Here is a 16,191-nt window from a genome sequence, read left to right as displayed (position 1 = left end):
TGTAGATTTCATTTCACCCCTTCTTTGTATCCATACAAAATAGTGATAATTCAATAAAAATGATTCAATTTTATTCATAAAAGTATGCAATAATTTCATCAATGTTTTGTTATGACGTTGTCACGTTAAACTATCGTCCGTAAACCGACTTTACAGACAACCAATTTTTTTATCTGTTTTTCGGTCACAGATATTGTCAAAATAAATTAAACAAGTGTAATAAATTGGGCGTAGAATGTCATACAAGTGTTCGTAATTATAATAACAAGCACGACTTTGTACATCCAATTGATAAACAATAGTTTGCAATAACATAACATCTTACAACCTGATACGTAGACACTATGCAATGTAATTAACATAAGCAGTTTTAGTTCAGTTACGTAGGTGTTTTCGTGTAGCAAAGGTTTCTAAATAGCTTGCGTATCAACGAATCTTTATTTTGATAGAGTTTAAAAAAAATTCAAAATGGGTGTCATAACTAGAGTCCTGCAAAATTCGCGGATTCATTTCGTGATATGCTACAATTCAAATAATTATACCTTAGCGCTGCTTCTACCACTGGTTCACTGTTAATCTGGAGTAATGAGGGACAATTAGAGACCCTCACTCAAAGAAGTGTTGAATCGCAGACACTCAGTCGAGACGACTCACAAGTTAGCAGCCAATGAACAGGTGGCATTTGCCCGAGTGTGTAAAGTGTAGTAGAGTCTATCCTGGAGGTCATTGAACCCGCGAATTTTGCAGGTCTCTAGTCATTACTTATAAAATTAAAGTAGCCGGCGTGTCTTAATATTTGCTCTATGGACGTCACGCAATCGTTTTATAACTGCAGGAGTCGAAAAATCGAGGATAAATAGTGATAGAATGATTGCATAGGCGTGCGCGTCTACAGTTAGTCACAGCTGATTGCAGGATATTGCAACACATTAACATGATAATTACTGTTATTAGCTGCTTATAGTAAGCGGTGTGGTGCATTTACATTTCCAAACGGCAGTGTAAAAACTAATGACACAATAACATGAGGTCGCTCCAGACAAACTATTTATTAGTAGCGTAAGGATTCTGATGTGTGATACATTTGAATTAACAGTGCTTGTTTCTTTACGACAAAAAGTAACGACAGAAGTGGCATATCTGACATGACGCTGTGTATTTAATGTTTAAAGTATATCAAATATCTCTCATGCTTAAAGCCTCCTTCATTTTTCAAACTTCATGCGCTCAGCCCTCCTATCATTGAGTTTTTCTTAGGTATACGAATATATACCAATAACTTTATTTTAGAGGTTCAAGAATTGGCTGACGTGAATAAACGCGAGTAAACATTTAATTTTCACCTTAGCTGGCGTTTATCTTCAACACCTGTAATCACAGCACAAGTATTAAATATTCTTTTTTTTTATCACACATGAAAAATAATGGTCGTGATTTGAGCGGTGACCTTAACATTATATGGCGGAGAAATGAAGATAAAGGTGTAATGCAAGTCCCTGAAGTGCTTTCAAGAATCTGTAACGGATGTTTTACGCCTAAAAATTACTCTGAAAACATGCGTTTAATAAGATAATCCCTCAGCGAATTCCCATATGCTTTTCGTAAGCAGACCCCACTCGGATATCTCGAGTAATTTTCAAATCGCGTTGTTTTTCCTGAAGCTCTGCACACCGTGTGTGTGTCCGGGTGTGCGGAGCCCTTAACTTCGCCACTTCAAACAATTCAATAAATAAAAGAAAATAAATAAATAAGGCTGCGCGCCAGTTCAGAGACACGAACGAGCGTCGCGCTTATGGTCCCGCCTCACCCCGACCGGACGGCGTCCCTTGAAGGCGTCGCGACGCTGAGCCAGAGAGAGAGAGAGAGAGAGGGCGCGGGTTTCCCCGGAGAGGCAGGTCGCGGTGGTGGGGGAGCGCAGGAGACGGCGGCCAACTGGGGCAGAGCAGCGAGGTCGCTGAGCACACACCCGAGAGCACAACTTGTCCGCGAGTGCCCGGCGAAGCCATGCCAGGGCTCCATCAGGCCCTTGTCACTTACTTTTATTTACCACACCGTATTTTTTTTTGTAAATATAACGGAAATATTAATGTACATTAGTGTTCGCAGTAATACTGGGTTTTAAATGTTGTAAAACGTTCCCTTAATAGCTTTCCGGCATTAAAAAAAAAATGGAAAATTTTTGTAAATTTACTAATGATCTCGTTGGCAACTGAGTTTCCAAGTGCAACTTGGTCTGAAAATCTTTTTGCGAATTAAACACGGACCTGCCTAGTTATAGGTATATAATTAGGGCCATGCATATTTCGCGAAAAGATTTTAAACTCACTGAAAGTTAAAACACTGTATCATCGTCTGTGTTTAGTGATTGGGTGAGTTTCTTCCATCTACATGTCGATTGTTACTACACCAATCACAGTAATTCAGTAGTGAAGAAAACGCGTCCTGAGTGACTCGGTAAAATAATGCAGTAACTCTCTCGCAGACGGCCGCCAATCTCAAGGAAGAAACCACTGGTGCGGGTATGCCTTTTTGCAGTCTAATAGGCGTTCACATTTTTTTTCGCGAAAAGTGCCTGCCCCTATATATAATCATTCAAGGTGGAAAGGGGAATAAATGAACTTTAAATATTTTACTGTATGTTATGGCGTTTTTCTTCTTAAATTTCCAACTCGTAACCTCGTACTTATGGTAACACCGCAAATCGTAAACAGAAAAGCCGTCATTTTCATTTCAATTCTTCCTCGTCCTTGAGATACGAGTCAAGATTCCATACGCGTGCGTCACACGACCTTCACTGGCCGACAACGTCGATCATGAAATACGGAGAAAAAAAAAATTACCGTTACATTCGTCACGTCGGGAATCAGTGGGGCTGCGGCTTATTTGCATGTGATTGGCTGCCTGTCGTGGTCATTTGTCATTGATATTCTAACGACGTGACATTTCTCTTAGCAGACACCTGGCATTGTGTAGCCCTAGCCTACCATTCGCTTCATATTACAAAAAGACATACATTTAATTTTCCCTTCCATTGTTTGATTGTGTGTGAAATATTTTCAAACGGCCAATCAATTACTAAAGGTACTTAAAATTCTCTAATAAATCTGCCAACTGGCCACGCTTTGTAAAACTGGAAGATTTTATTGGTTTTGCACATTTACATATGTTTATTGGCCTCACCTTAAAGTAACCTGAACTTATTCATAGTCTAAAGGAAATAACCAGCGATGTTCAACTTCAAAAGTAAAAAAAAAAGTTTAGTATTTTGGCAGGAGTGAATTTACAAAGTAAAGAGGTTCTGATACATTTTAAAAGGTAAAATCTTGTTTAGTAGATTACTGAAAACCTGAAAAATTGGGTGTTAATATAGATAAAAATGTTAAAACCTCTAAAATTAATTTAAAAAATGATTTCTAAACCATATCAGTCCTTTTAATTTCAAACTTATAGCTATCAAACCGAAATAATTTCATATTAGTAGCATATATCAAAGCACAGTCACAGTCAATTCTAATAATTCAAACACAAAAAAAAAAAAAGAAGTTTGGAGAAAATTATAAAACGAAAATCACTGCGATCATAGGTCTGATATATTTTGATATATTGGAATTTATTGTCTGGCTTCGTAACGAACACGTTGAGATCTACATACACGCATAGTAACGTATTGTAATTGTCGTTTACCATCGCAGATAAAAAATTTTTATTTTGTACTGTTACTGTTTAAAAATTGCGTCAACCAAGAAGTTAGATATAGGTCATGTTGCAAGATTTGAAGAGGTTATACAGCGATTGATAAACAAAAAGAATAAACGATGACTTGAAGCAAATTAAATGCGCTGACTTAATGCATTCTGTCATCTACTTGAGTATTAGCGCTGAAGGTAAATTGCATTTGCATATGAAGCCCGAAGTTAAAAAAAAATGGCTTCAAGCGTGAGTTGTGTAAATAACCAACAGTTAATTGACATTTTGTCTGATTTTGATATCTTCATATCTGTAGAAGTGGTTAGCTATAAAAATATGTTTATGAGAATTGCAGGTTTTAGCGGACATTGTCTGAGGTTGCCTGGGCTTGCTTGGTTTTGCTTGTTGTTGCTTGGTTTGTAGGTTCTAGTCGCTTCGGAGACCAAGTGTTCACCAACGTTTCGGTAATCATTGAAGTCGTCATCTTCAGTGAAGAAGTCTCCTGCTTGATCCCATTTCAAGTCATTATTTTACTTTTAAGTTAAACAAGGTTAAACTTATAGACTATTTGAGTGGTCAAACTTCAACAAAATGAAAAAAAAAAATGGATAGTTCATACATTGTGTATAATAAGCTGGCAAAGTGGAATTTTCAACACTTTTGTGCAGTATGGATAGAGACCTGTCAAATTCGCGGATTCATTTTGCGATAGGATAGAGTCCAAATATTTTTGACATTATTTTGCTTCAATGATTGGGCCACAGTTTATCTTAAGGATTCTGGGCCAATGAAAAATCTTTAACAGAATAATTAGCGAATCACGATCATTCCAGTCAACAGGTATTAGGAGTCGGTAACCAATCAGCAGATGTAATTTGCACGAGTGCATAGAAGAGCATGGAGTCTATCCTTTAGGGATATGAAATCGCGAATTTTACAGGTCTCTAAGTATGGATAAGGAGAACCAAGTGGAAGAACAACTGAAAATTTAATGAGTTTAAAAACAATGCTTGTGGTTACTGCGTGGTATGGTTTAAATTTATTTACGAAAAAAATATGTTACCCTTTTAAAATCATAAAGATTCACAGGAAATTAAAAGGCTATATAATATTAAATTTTTTATCTGAATGAAATTAAACCGTATCACATAGTAGCTGGTAAAACGGACTTAAACCTAAAAAGTTCCAGTTTTATATTCAATTTCATTCTCCTTATCCATACTGCACAAATACGTTAAAAATGCAACTTTTCCAGCTACTTATGCAAAAAGTACGCGCTTTACATTAATATATTAATATATATATATTTTTAATTTTGCAAAAGTTAAGCCAATCAAAAAGTCGACAGGTTTAACCGTGTGGAACTTAAATATAAAATAATGACCTGATTGACTGGAGCTAGTCAGAAGCGTCTTCCCTTATGTTTGGCTGGGTGATTTAACCAATCATAGATGGACTCCTACAATTTGTTGGAGCTGCTGGCCAATCAGTGGCCAGTTCTCTTCCGGTTGGCTGGTCTAGCTGGCCAGTGAAAAACATCAGTCGTTTATTAAAGGTAGAGCTGGGCTTTGAAGGTTTATGGAAAGTAGTTTCCATATTCTGCTAAATTTGTATCTACCTTATATGTTTATGTTTGATGAGTTACCGAAGCAGAAGAAACAGAAATTTTTCAATGTGTAACTGTAATGTCCAGTCTAAAGACGTATTACCACTTAATTAAAAATATTTATCTAAATACAATTATATGTTGTTTTTTTTTTGCAGTATTTTATTAAAATGTCATCATTTTTAATTGCAAGCGGTTAGGCATGGACATGCGTGGTGTTATAAACGTCATGTTTACACTCTCAAAAATCCTTCGAATACGTTCCCTATAATGTAATGGAAGTTATTGTCCTACGTAAGTGAATGGAAAAAAACATCATTAAGAAATTCTAACCTCCTATTATTTGTTTAGAAGAAAAAAAAACACGGGGATAGGAATTGAACCATGTTTGTATAGTAAAGATCCCCTTGAATTTTAAAAGTGTGGGGTTATAGGCTAGTAAAATAAATAGGCATAAAACATGTACATGCTATGCCCTTTTCTGTACCGTATCTCTGGGTGAAAAAAAAAAAAACAACTATTGGTAAGCTGTGGGTGGCCACGAATATGAGTGGGCAACTCGCTTTAAGTAAAGACATGTTTCCTTGCAATATATATATTTTTTGTGAAAGCATCTAATGGTACGATCTACAAACAATCTGAATTTGTTTTTTTTTTTTTTTCCAAAGGGTTTAGTTCAGAGTTACGTAGCCTGGTAGCGACTGTGGAAGGAAAAGGCGAGTTCAGAGCTGGTCGTCTGCACTGAAACGTGTTTTGTTTTTTTCATTTCCCAGCCGCCGCCCACATAAACTTCACCAGAGGTACGATGCAACTCCTGTTCCTTGATAGCCACAGCTGTATATCACCGCCCATGTCGGATCCAAGATTCCGTGTAGCTGCAATAAACATCCTTGTAACCATCTCCTTTTCTCTGTTGGTAATTAGCGGAGTCAAGAGGAGTCTACAAGATCCTTTTGTACCGGAGTAGTCAACTTTACGAGTTCTCACAACACTCCCACCTCAGTTAAAAAATAAAAAATATATATATATAATGTCTAGACTGCCAAAAGGGTAATTGTAGGATGTTCGAAACCGTTGTACTTTTGGAACTGTACCACTGTTTTATTTGACTCGCCACAAATTAACAAAAAATCTGATTCTCTATTTACTGCATCCGTGCTTCTGAAAATTATTCGTGTTCGATATAGCGCAAGCATTCACTTGAAGAATAGCGGAGTATGCATGCACATAAAAGGGCAAGAATATTGGTTCTAAAAAAATTCAGTAACACATTCAGCGGGCAGTTTAAGTGCTAAAATTAAACCGCAAACCAGCTATGTAATAGTTTCGTTTGTACGTTCGCAGGTTGAACGCCAATTCACCAGTTACAGGGCGAGTTTATGGATAAATTGAACTTTTAATCATGTAGTCGACGCACAAATCAACGTAAATACGTCGTAACGTACGCTCTACACGTATTGCTGACGTTTACAGATATGACTCAGCATTACCGCGCATGAAATATTAGGTTTTAGATATTTAACTAAAGTTTTTTTAAATCATTTGTTAATACTATCGGAGATGATAATCAGACGATATTTTCATTATTAATTTTATATTAAAGTAGAACTTTGTAAGAAAATGACCAAATGTATATCTTATCCTTTACATTAATAACTTATAACTAGGGCCATGCATATTTCGCGAAACGATTTTAAGACTCACTGAAAGTTAAAACACTGTATCATCGTCTGTGTTTCGTGATTGGGTGAGTTTCTTCCATCTACATGTCGATTGTTACTACACCAATCACAGTAATTTATGTAGTGAAGAAAACGCGTCCTGAGTGGCTCGGTAAAATAATGCAGTAACTCTCTCGCAGACGGCCGCCAATCACAAGGAAGAAAACACTGGCGCGGGTATGTCTTTTTGCAGTCTAATAGGCGTTCACATTTTTTTCGCGAAAAGTGACTGCCCCTATATATAACTGTACGTGTGAGAGGATCGTCACTGATAGGGGCATGTATTTTTCCCGAAATAATCTGACAGTTCACTAGACTGCAGTAAGGTATGCACTTGGTAGCGAATGTCTCCTCGTGATTGGCGGCCGTCTACAAGAGAAGTCATTGCGTCATTTTTCCGGGCCAGTCAGGAAGCGTTTGCTTCCGCACTGGATGGCCGTGATTGGTGTGCTGGCGGTAGACATGTACCTGAGATAAACCCACACAACCACCAAACACAAATAATTATGCTACGAAGTTTTAACACACAGTTGGTCTGAAAATCTTTTCCCGTAAAGTACGTGGCCCTGGTGTTTGATATTGATTAGATTAATTAGATAATTCTCTATCTGAACTGAGGCAAAAAGTGGAAACATAGATATCGACCGACGATAAAAACGTCTTCAATCACTGCAATTTTTTATGTAAATGGAGCAGAAATATTCATGTAAAATTATAGATATTTGTAAATTTGTACATTTACATGAAAACAACTTTATCACTACTAAAAATGTGTTCGCAGTAATACTGCGTTCGGATTCTTACTCGGGCATGTATGCTTTGTGTTGTCCCTGTACCTCCAGCAGTTAAAAGTTATTTGAAAACCGTTCCCTGAATAGCTATTAATTCGTATGAAGGTATTTGAAAAAACCTTTTATGTAGACATGAAAATCACACGCTGGTGCAATCTACGACACATTCAAAATGAAAGGCAAAGCCTTGGCTAGAATTTCCCATCGTACGACAATGCAAGAAAAAAAAATTACAACCAATTAATATCCAAGATAAAAGTGGGATCTGAACGAATGAGCTATCGATAGGGACCGGAAAAATTCTCGGTTTCAATAGCCTTCAGGATAGACTGAATATTCCCCTGTACACTTGGGCAAATAACGCCAGTCCATTGGCTGCTGACTTGTGAGTCGTCTCAGCTGGTTTGTCTGTGATTCGATCGTTCTTTGGTTGAGGGTTTATAATTGGTTGAGATTCGTAGAGATGAACCGTAAGCCAATAGCAAAATCATCTAAAAGGTATATGTATTTGACTTCTAGCCTATCGCCGAATGAATCAGCGAATTTTTCCGGTCTCTAGGTATAAACTCTAAAACGGTGTTCATAAAGAAGTGAGATTCATGACGGGCATCGGAATGGCGCAACAGAACCTCATAAATAGCCACAAAAGCGAAAAGCCTTACTGATTATGGTGAACGAGAACTCTCTCAGAAGGAAAAAAAAAAGTGAGCGAGTCATTCAGTACTCGCCTGTGATGTGTAACGAGCCTTCAAGGGTTGTAACTCGTGAGAGAGCGTCGTAAACGAGTTGTTGTGTACGCGTGTTTTCATAGGAGTAAAAACCTAATCAACTGTACCGCCCTGTGACTTGTGGAGCGTCAAGGCACAAGCGGACGTAAGAGGAAAATGGTTTCCTTTAGCAGTGTATTGTTTAGATGGAAGGAGGCGTTTCGACGATCAATGTGTACCAGTCCCTGGGAATATTTAAATTTTAATAGAAAACTTTATAAAATTATTAAATTTATATATATTATAAATTCTCGGCGTATTTATAAGGTATAAGAAAAAAAAATTGGTTGTCTGTAAAGTCGGTTTACGGACGATAGTTTAACGTGACAATGTCACAACAAAACATTGATGGAATGATTGCATACATTTATGAATAAAATTGATTCATTTTTATTGAATTATCACTATTTTATATGGATACAAAGAAGGAGTGAAATGTAATCTACAATTTCATTGATAAATTTACTTTTATTTGCATTCACTAATTCAAATATGTTTATTACTTTAACCAACAGATTATTTTAACTATAACATTTATACATGTTTGCTATTTAACTTCTTCAAATCTCTGTTATTCTGTTAAGGATAAGACGATGATAGGAAAAGTAGGAAACGAATGGGAGTGTTTCAAGTTTAATGTGCCTGGAAAAAGGTCAAATCGATGGATGTTCCAATCGAGTGGAAGAGAGATAGATGCGGCGCAAGCGTACAATAAGCGTAACGGGACAAAGCGAAACGGGACAATGTGCGTAACGGGACAATGAGTCATCCTTTTTCGTGCGTGCAGCCGGCGTTCATCGATTTATTAGACGTTGTCACGTCAAAACACATGGAAAAGCGTCGCTCTGTTCAAGACTTCTGTTAGTGGAACTAACGGTAAAGCGCTATGTCATCTTTGTATTTCTCCTTTCCTCTCTCTTTTACAACGCCATGTTTGCACTCGCTGACAACGCTACATCATGAACGCCAACTGCAGGACGCGCAGGTGAATTGAATGGCTGCGCGCTTCACCCTACTTCCTGTTAAATACATAAAAAAAAAAAAAAAAAGTTTCTAAACGGTGAACCCACAACCTTTATGTCGGGTGTGTGCGGGGTGATTTTCCCTGCATGTAGTTGACGGGGACAACGCCCAGGCCGGTTCGTTACGAAACAGCCTCCCTTATAGAGACCAGGCACCGCACAACTTCCCCCTGAAGCAGCAGGCAGACCGGCGACAGGCCTCGAAGTGAGGTACCTGTTGCTCCGCCTCAGCGTACTGGTGGCGCGCGCAAGCCTGCGCCGCACATCTTCAGCTTCTCACCGCAAATTCTCTTGAAGTTTCGGTAACCGAAAACCGTTTACTATAACTGCTCATTCCCCCCCCCCTTCCACACAACGTCTCGCGTCATAAGGCTATTGTTAGAGACAGGAAAAGCTATTAATAGGGCCATGCATATTTCGCGAAAAAGATTTTGAGACTCACTGAAAGTTAAAACACTGTATCATCGTCTGTGTTTCGTGATTGGATGAGTTTCTTCCATCTACATGTCGATTGTTACTACACCAATCACAGTAATTCAGTAGTGAAGAAAATGCGCCCTGAGTGGCTCGGTAAAATAATGCAGTAACTCTCTCGCAGACGGCCGCCAATCACAAGGAAGAAAACACTGGTGTGGGTATGCTTTTTTGCAGTCTAATAGACGTTCACATTTTTTTCGCGAAAGTGCCTGCCCATAGCTATTAGCAAAATCAGCTTAAAGGTATAATTATGTGAATTACAGCGCATCACGAAAAGAATTCGCGAATTTTTCCGGTCTCTAAAAATCACCCGACAGTCTTCTCTACAGCGCGGTTCGCGACGAGTTCTTTGGAAAGTTGCTATCCGGAAGTAGTCCTGCGAGTAGTGAGAGGAAAAGAAAAGTGTGAATTATTCGCTGAAGAAGGAAGCACACGACGTACGTAACATCGCAGTAATCGGCGCGGAGATATTACTGGGCCGTCGACGGCAGCTACGGTGTTTCATGAATAGCTTCCACAGTCCAAACTGTACGCGGCGGCCGAGAATAAGGCAGGCGGATCGGAGCTATCAGCCGAAAGTCGTATCGAGGGATCAGCGCATGGGGGCCCTTCCTTGAGTGGTCGGCGTGGCGTAATTAATGGCTGTCATGTCCGTAATGACAGGGTCCACGTCCGGTAAATCCTTCCACCTCCCCTCCCCCCACACGTCTGCGGCGTAATGCATTGCTGATGATGATGAATCAATGAGGCCAAGAGGAGGTGAGCTACCAGGAAATAGCTGGCACTCGACCGAAGGGAAATAATACAACGTCTTCGCTTACTCCCCAGCCAACTTGACGTTTTTACACTGCCGCCTGTCCCATAGCAGCCAGCCTACTTGCATCTCGTCCTACGTAAGCATACTTACACTCTTTTTAGAATCATTCTTTATTAAACCTTTTTTATTTATAGTTTTATACGCATTAGTATACTTAACTCTCACAATGTATACTGTTACGATTTACCGCGGGTTCGTAAAGGATAGCCCAATTAAAGATTTTATTACACTACACAGTTTTATTTATTGCCACTACTTATGTCACTTACAAATAATCTTCTAAAATGGCAAATAATTAATTACACTTAAAGAAATGTCTATTCCCCAGTCACTCGTTCCACACACCTCGCTGGGCCGCACCTCTGACGCAACTCTCGCGGCAGCACCCCTCGTGGGTCTCCGCCGCGGGACTCCGTCGCCGCACTCACTCTTCGCCCTGGAACCTTCGTCCAAGTACTTCGCCACTCTGCCGCACCCGCGGCACTATCGCCCCGGAAACTCCGCCGCGGGAAAGCTCCCGCCTGAACTCTCACTCTCCACTCTCCTGCTGAGGCCGACGTCCTCTTTTTATATATCAGCCGCAATTTCCAGAACTCGCGAGCGCGGCCGGGGCCAGTCGCGTCATTCCGCGCCGACCCGACGGCAGAAATCTCTCGAAACACGTGTCGGCGGCTCGCGTAACTCCACAGCTGTCAGGTTTCAGTAACGTGTCAAAGGCAGGTCGCCACGCGGGGAGTGGTGGGAAGATAGGGTGAAAGCGACAATCCTTGTTATCTTCCAGGCGCGCGCGGCGCATATCATGTTGCGGCATCCGCCAGCCAGCTCTGCACTTGCACGTGTCCTGGCCTTGCTCACGATAGTAAAAAAATACTTATTTTATTATGTACACATTCTACACATAGGGTAACATTTACCAGGCTGATACATGCGTTTGAAGTTGGAGCTGGAAAAATGTTGTTGCAAACAATATAGAAACTTTATGTAAAATGTGCATTTCCGATGCAAAGTCGTATTTCGTAACAGCCATATTATAAAAAAAACATTAGCAGTCATAAGAGCGTACATTTACGACGTATTTCTGTGAATTCTGCGTCGGCTTCATTATGGAGAGTCCCAGGTTCATTTCCCGGCTGGATCGGAGACTTTTCACTACAGGGAAATATTATTCCTTGGTTAAGAACTGAGTGTTGTGTTTTACACTGTTAAAAGATTTCACCGTAAATTAACGAACAGTACTGATTACAAAGTACCAGGAGATATTCGTAAATTAAGGAGTAATTATTTTACTTTGATTTGAATCTGCAATAATAATCTTTGTAAACCAACCAAACATTCAAAAACTATTTTTAAGTCCATAGAAAAAAAAAAACACTTTAATTCCTCCAGCTTGCATGTTTACCCTGAATGCAATTGAGCACGAAACTTGTACGTTTTCCCCGAAAATTCATTTATTTAAAATTACAAAGCACCTCTTCGTCTATTATAGGTGCATTCTTCATTAAAAAAAAGTCCGTAAATTGACTGTAGTTTCTAAAAGTGTATACACAGAGGAGACATTCAACTTTTAAAAAAAATTCCTTTTGAAACCAGTTTCCAAGGAAAAAGTTTTTTAATACTACAAGAAAGATATTTAAACTTCGTACAATACATGGCTATAGTTATTTTCGCATACATTAAATACGTTTACAAAATAGTGATCGCAGTAATACTGGGTTCGGATTCTTTCCCGGGTATTTATGCTTTGTGTTGTCCCAGTACCTCCAATAGATTAAGATATTTGTAAACCGTTCCCTGAATAGCTTTTCAGTATTAACTGGGCACACAATAAGAATGAGAAAACAAAATAAAGTCGAATAGTTGAATATTCGATTATCTTTACAATGTTTTAAACAAATTATGCTTGAATAGTACATAAATAAAAGTATAAAAAAATTATCGAAAAACAAATTTAAAATACCTATGCAAAAATAACCATGACCGTGTTTTGTACAAAGTTACAATATATTTATTTTAGTAGGCTTTTACAAATTTATTCTTGACAACTGGTTTCCAAAATAAATATATTTTCTCGGTGCTAACTGTTGCCCGATAGTCCATTCAAAGTTACAAATGAAAACATCATATTTGATTACAAAATCGGGTCACATGACAATTTGTCAACAAATATAATATGCCAGTATAAACGTGTTGCAAGGAAACTTCTCGGTGCTCATATATTATGGCAGTGCAGACGTGTGCAAGGAAACGTCTCGGTGCTCATATATTATGGCAGTGCAGACGTGTGCAAGGAAACGTCTCGGTGCTCATATATTATGGCAGTGCAGACGTGTGCAAGGAAACGTCTCGGTGCTCATATATTATGGCAGTGCAGACGTGTTGCAAAGAAACGTCTCGGTGCTCATAGATTATGGCAGTGCAGACTTGTTTCAAGGAAACTTCTCAGTGCTCATAGATTATGAGCGCAGGGCCAGCGAACCCACCACAACGCCTTGGCACTCTCGGCTACCGAAAATAACCCAGACAGGTGAAAAAACCGATTGAAAAAAAAAATTTTCGTCGGCCGCAGACTTGCAACATGGTTTCAGGCTCGTGACAAAGCGGCTTCGCCTCTTTGCGGTTCAGGCCGACGTGAACCGCAGACCAGACCAGACCGCACTGACAGCCCGTCGCCACGTCGGAGACAGTTCTACATTATTGTGTTTGTGAAGAGCGTGATTCGGCGTTTTGGGTCTCTAAGTTAGGCATGTGTGTTTCCAAACTATGGCAGTTCGACATTATTGATTTTGTAAGGTGCGTAATTCGGAGTTAATTTCCTAATTTATACCTACGTGTTTCTAAGATATGAAAGTTCTAAGTTGTGTTTCTAAACCGCGAAAGTTCTAAGGACGGTATTCGAAAAAAACAAAAAAACTGATAGTTTAAGTAGAGAATTTGCTACACCTGTATTCTAACTGTACGTAATCATAATGCACGATAAGACACGTCCAGCCCCTTATTTTTAGGGAACGGATATTTGTGTCCTATCCGTTGCCGATTTGAATCCCATATTCCAGGAATATGCAGAGCTCAATTTTTCGTTGATTATTTCGTCCAGATGGCAGACTCATGTCTGGCATCACTCGTAATAGTCATTTTCGTGAACATCGGGGGAAAGTGCGTGTTAGTGTGCCAAGTCAACCTTTATGATAGCGAAACTATTCTGGAATACATTTTGTACATTTCAAAAATCATAACAAGAATAATCGCAACTTAAAAAGTACCGTAAAACAGGGTGAATGGAAACAGCGGGGTGAATAGAAACAGTCCGTTCAGAGAATCAAAAAACTCGATTCTTTAATAAAAATCACGCTTAATAATGTTGGGAAATAACTTGCTAAATATTAAAAGAAAATTAGTAATGATTTTATCCATAAAGATTTTTTGAGCAGAATGTTTCTATTCACCCCGCTTTTTCTATTCAAACTGTTTTACGGTACTGAGAAAATTAGAAACACTGTTAAATTTTTGTGGGATGATGCTGCTAACTCTACGGTTTTTTTCCCGTAAAAAATTGTATCGATAGTTGCGAAACGTCCGGTAGAATGCTTTGAGCCCGGTTTCTAGCCTCGCGCAGGGCTCCGTTTATTAAAATGGTTTCTGATTTGTTTCCTCACTGGGTTTCTGTTTGGACACGTTCTGTTACATGGCCCGCGAGTTAGGTTACGGTCGTATCCCGACAAGACAGTGTTTATTCACTACCTTACCCGAACGTCTTGTAATACCGCCTTAAGTAACTTTGATAACCATGTTGCGGGTTTCTAATTTTAGTGTTTCCAAGTAATGTATTTCTAATTCAAGGCAGTTCTAAGTTGTGTTTACTGGCTGTATAAGTTAAGGGGATGCCTTCCCTTTCAGGTCAAGATTTTATATATACAGTAATTACAGATAAACTTGTAGACTTTTTCAATTGTTTAACTTTCACGAAATGAAAAATATATACAACGCATACTTTTCGCATAATCAGCTGCCAAAGTTACATTTTTAACGATTTTGGGTTGAACAAATAAGGAGAATTAAATTTTATGCAAAACTGAAACTTTTTTAGGTTTAATTGCAATGCCACTGGCTACTTCAAGAAATGGTTTGAATTTCTTTCAGATTTTATTAATTAATTTTACTTGGCATTTCAAAATTCTCAACTTTGTTACGATTTTGACAGCCAAGAAACATGAAATGAGTTTTTGGTGATAGAAATGCAAACCATATCACGAAGTAGCCAGTGGTACTGCAGTTAAACCAAAAAAGTTTCAGTTGTGCAATAAATTAAATTCTCCTTATTTGTACAACCCAAAAACGTTAACAATGTAACTTTGGCAGCTAACTGTGCAAAAAGTATGCGCTGTATATATTTTTCATTTCGTGAAAGTTAAACAATTGAAAAAGTCTAAAAGTTTATCTGTGATTCATATATAAATATAAAATCATGACCTGAAATGGGAGGCACCCCCTTAAGAATGACGATGATTCCAAGTTATAAGTTTCCAAGTAATGTGTTTCTAAGCTCTTAAAGTTTTACGTTACTATGATTCTAAGTAGTGGGTTTCTAAGTTGTCACAATTCCAAGTTAATGCTTGTTCTTACTTACGACGGTTGCAACGTGGCATTCCGAAACGTCAGGCACACCAGCATTTACACGGACAAGTCCTCAAACCAGAATCCAAGAAGTACTTCGTTGCCACAGTCTCTCTAGAACTATGGAATTCTTTTTTTTATCGGATATAAACACTGTTAAAAAATGTTCACTTTTTAGTTGAAACCACAGTTGTGAACCGCCCATTAAAAAGAGAGTAAAACTCGAAAAGCCAAAGTTTAGAAGCGGAAAGTCGACGTTTCGAAGTCGAAATTCGAAGTTTCAAAGTCGAAATTTCGAAAAGTTCGAAAAGTTCGAAGCGTCGGCCACAACATTAAAGAAGTAGTGACTCTGGCTACGAGAAGCCTACGATCTAGAAGCAAACACGTGCTCAGCTGCCTGTTTATTATCCCTAAACGAGTTGCGCGTGATGTAAAAAAGAAAAGAAACCTCTTGTGACAAGGACCAATAGTGGTTCGTGCGCCAAGAGAGAGAGGTTTAATCGCAGAGGACAGACGCCGTGTGTGTGGAAGAAGCTCCTTCTTCTTGTGTTGTGACGCGGAACAGCTGTCTCGAGAACGAGTCGCCCCAAGGCAGACCGAGTGAAATACCGAGGCCATCGCGACCGAGCGAGCATCGCCGACACGAGCGCGAATGAGGCAGTCTGCCGCGTGGCGCGAGAGCGGAACATCGC

The sequence above is a fragment of the Bacillus rossius genome, chromosome 5 (assembly GCF_032445375.1).
Source record: "Bacillus rossius redtenbacheri isolate Brsri chromosome 5, Brsri_v3, whole genome shotgun sequence".
NCBI classification, from domain to species: Eukaryota; Metazoa; Arthropoda; class Insecta; order Phasmatodea; family Bacillidae; genus Bacillus; species Bacillus rossius.
The sequence above is the reverse complement of the archived record's forward strand: the minus strand, read 5'-3'. Positions refer to the sequence as shown.